Source organism: Pseudophryne corroboree, unplaced genomic scaffold (assembly GCF_028390025.1).
Source record: "Pseudophryne corroboree isolate aPseCor3 unplaced genomic scaffold, aPseCor3.hap2 scaffold_1490, whole genome shotgun sequence".
NCBI classification, from domain to species: domain Eukaryota; kingdom Metazoa; phylum Chordata; class Amphibia; order Anura; family Myobatrachidae; genus Pseudophryne; species Pseudophryne corroboree.
The window spans coordinates 82,365-86,623 of NW_026968121.1; the positions used below are offsets into that span (position 1 = coordinate 82,365).

General features: G+C 35.3%; 1 non-coding gene across 1 annotated transcript; it reads right to left on the reverse strand.

The window, feature by feature from the left end:
- Positions 1-502: 502 nt before the first annotated feature.
- TRNAN-AUU (transfer RNA asparagine (anticodon AUU)) lies at positions 503-576 on the reverse strand. Its single transcript has one exon. It is a non-coding gene; the product is annotated as a tRNA-Asn (tRNA).
- Positions 577-4,259: the final 3,683 nt, after the last annotated feature.

Here is a 4,259-nt window from a genome sequence, read left to right on the forward strand (position 1 = left end):
AAGCACTCACTCATCATGGGAAAGTATCAATGTGTTTCTTCGTTGGTTGATGGAAGAAACATCTTACAAAAACTCTCCAGATTATTGACTTTTTAAAGTTTTTCTAGGAAACGTTTTAGATGAATGCTTATTAGCCTTTGTCAGTATGGACTTTTGCAAAGTGTCTCTGTGGTGCAATCGGTTAGTGTGTTTGGCTATTAACCAAAAGGTTTGTGGTTTAATCCCACCCAGGGACGTAATTGACCTTGTTATCAGATTTTGGTGATCTTTAAGTAGACAAGTCAAATTTCATACCCCCTGTTATGGTGTAGGGTACCTGGCCTTCTCTGATGTAATCAGAGTTAGATTTGATTCAGTGATTTTATAAAAACATCTAGGAAGCACAATTTAGCAGTGGGTTGCAGAGAAAAAGAAATATGCTGGCAAAAAAATCAAATTGCGTGATTAAACAGCTCTTCATTTTCTGGCTTTATTTTTATGCTAACAAATTTGTTCTTCATTACGTCCCTGGGTGGGATTGAACCACCAACCTTTTGGTTAATAGCCAAACACACTAACCGATTGCGCCACAGAGACACTTTGCAAAAGTCCATACTGAAAAAGGCTAATAAGCATTCATCTAAAACGTTTCCTAGAAAAACTTTAAAAAGTCAATAATCTGGAGAGTTTTTGTAAGATGTTTCTTCCATCAACCAACGAAGAAACACATTGGTACTTTCCCATGATGAGTGAGTGCTTCAGGATCTCTTGCACTTACATGTGCAGCAGAGTACTGCAATGGAAGCATGCTGGGCCCATAACCCAGAGGTAGGCAGATTGAAACTATCCTCTGCTATATGCATTTTTTTTGTTAATTAAAGTAATCCAAAACTGGGATTGATATTTTGTCTCTTTTATTTTTACTTAAAGTACAATAACTTTTACCATTTTAATTTGTTTTAATAGTATATTGACAGTATTGTTTTCTTTCAAAAATCCACTTCATTTTCTTTACCCTATTATTAAAATGGTAATTGACAAAAACAAACTACATTGTCACCAGAAGAGCAATACAAAATGTACAAGTGATATATTAAAATCATCTTTCCAGCTTGAATTTCAATGATGCATTGGGGCAACGATTTTGTGAGAAACATCTTCACCCTTAAATAAAGATTTTCTTAATTCCTTACCTGTGTGCTAATTAGATATCACCTTGTTTTCACATTAAACAGACTTCCACATGAGAAAGCAGCAAGGATGCAGTGGCGTTAATGTTTCCTGGTGTCAACCTGTATTATTTCAGTAGACATTGAAATGAGGATACATCTTGCTGCCTTTCCAATGAAGCAAGTTTAATTTAGTAATAGGTGAAAAACCATCCCTACAAAGGTGTTAATCAGAGACTTGGCTTTGTGGACACTTTTCAGAGAACAAATTTGTTAGCATAAAAATAAAGCCAGAAAATGAAGAGCTGTTTAATCACGCAATTTGATTTTTTTGCCAGCATATTTCTTTTTCTCTGCAACCCACTGCTAAATTGTGCTTCCTAGATGTTTTTATAAAATCACTGAATCAAATCTAACTCTGATTACATCAGAGAAGGCCAGGTACCCTACACCATAACAGGGGGTATGAAATTTGACTTGTCTACTTAAAGATCACCAAAATCTGATAACAAGGTCAATTACGTCCCTGGGTGGGATTGAACCACCAACCTTATGGTTAATAGCCGTACACACTAACTGATTGCGCCACAGAGACACTTTGCAAAAGAACATACTGACAAATGCTAATAAGCATTCATCTAAAACGTTTCCTAGAAAAACTTAAAAACAGGGCTGGCCAAACCGGTCCTCGAGATCTTCAAACAGTTCATGTTTTCCAGGCCTCCTGGAGATCTGTAGAATGGTCAGTTAGGAATGAATGCAGCACATCTTAATTAGTAATGACTACACCTGTGCACCAGCTAGGTAGTCTAGAAAATGTGAACTGTTAGTAGATCTCGAGGACTGGTTTGGCCAGCCCTGCTTTAAAAAGTCAATAATCTGGAGAGTTTTTGTAAGATGTTTCTTCCATCAACCAACGAAGAAACACATTGGTACTTTCCCATGATGAGTGAGTGCTTCAGGATCTCTTGAACTTACATGTGCAGCAGAGTACTGCAATGGAAGCATGCTGGGCCCATAACCCAGAGGTAGGCAGATTGAAACTATCCTCTGCTATATGCATTTTTTTTTTGTTAATTAAAGTAATCCAAAACTGGGATTGATATTTTGTCTCTTTTATTTTTACTTAAAGTACAATAACTTTTACCATTTTAATTTGTTTTAATAGTATATTGACAGTATTGTTTTCTTTTAAAAATCCACTTCATTTTCTTTACCCTATTATTAAAATGGTAATTGACAAAAACAAACTACATTGTCACCAGGAGAGCAATACAAAATGTACAAGTGATATATTAAAATCATCTTTCCAGCTTGAATTTCAATGATGCATTGGGTCAACAATTTTGTGAGAAACATCTTCACCCTTAAATAAAGATTTTCTTAATTCCTTACCTGTGTGCTAATTAGATATCACCTTGTTTTCACATTAAACAGACTTCCACATGAGAAAGCAGCAAGGATGCAGTGGCGTTAATGTTTCCTGGTGTCAACTTGTATTATTTCAGTAGACATTGAAATGAGGATGCATCTTGCTGCCTTTCCAATGAAGCAAGTTTAATTTAGTAATAGGTGAAAAACCATCCTTACAAAGGTGTTAATCAGAGACTTGGCTTTGTGGACACTTTTCAGAGAACAAATTTGTTAGCATAAAAATAAAGCCAGAAAATGAAGAGCTGTTTAATCACTCGATTGGATTTTTCTGCCAGCATATTTTTTTTCTCTGCAACCCACTGCTAAATTGTGCTACCTAGCTGTTTTTTATAAAATCACTGAATCAAATCTAAATCTGATTACATCAGAGAAGGCCATGTACCCTACACCATAAGAGGAGGTTTGAAATTTTGACTTGTCTACTTAAATATCACCAAAATCTGATCACAAGGTTAATTACGTCCCTGGGTGGGATTGAACCACCAACCTTTTGGTTAATAGTCAAACACACTAACCGATTGCGCCACAGAGACACTTTGCAAAAAGTACATACTGACAAAGGCTAATATGCATACATCTAGAACGTTTCCTAGAAAAACATTAAAAAATCAATAATCTGGAGAGTTTTTGTAAGATGTTTCTTCCATCAACCAATGAAGAAACACATTGGTACTTTCCCATGATGAGTGAGTGCTTCAGGATCTCTTGCACTTACGTGTGCAGCAGAGTACTGCAATGGAAGCATGCTGGACCCATAACCCAGAGGTAGGCAGTTTGAAACTATCCTTTGCTATATGCATTTTTTTTTGTTAATTTAAGTAATCAAAACTGGGATTGATATTTTTGCTCTTTTATTTTTACTTAAAGTACAATAACTTTTACCATTTTAATTTGTTTTAATAGTATATTGACAGTATAGTTTTCTTTCAAAAATCCACTTAATTTTCTTTACCCTATTATTAAAATGGTAATTGACAAAAAAAAACTACATTGTCAACAGAAGAGCAATACAAAATGTACAAGTGATATATTAAAATCATCTTTCCAGCTTGAATTTCAATGATGCATTGGGGCAACAATTTTGTGAGAAACATCTTCACCCTTAAATAAAGATTTTCGTAATTTCTTACCTGTGTGCTAATTAGATATCACCTTGTTTTCACATTAAACAGACTTCCACATGAGAAAGCAGCAAGGATGCAGTGGCGTTAATGTTTCCTGGTGTCAACTTGTATTATTTCAGTAGACATTGAAATGAGGATGCATCTTGCTGCCTTTCCAATGAAGCAAGTTTAATTTAGTAATAGGTGAAAAACCATCCTTACAAAGGTGTTAATCAGAGACTTGGCTTTGTGGACACTTTTCAGAGAACAAATTTGTTAGCATAAAAATAAAGCCAGAAAATGAAGAGCTGTTTAATCACTCGATTGGATTTTTCTGCCAGCATATTTTTTTTCTCTGCAACCCACTGCTAAATTGTGCTACCTAGCTGTTTTTTATAAAATCACTGAATCAAATCTAACTCTGATTACATCAGAGAAGGCCATGTACCCTACACCATAAGAGGAGGTTTGAAATTTTGACTTGTCTACTTAAATATCACCAAAATCTGATCACAAGGTTAATTACGTCCCTGGGTGGGATTGAACCACCAACCTTTTGGTTAATAGTCAAACA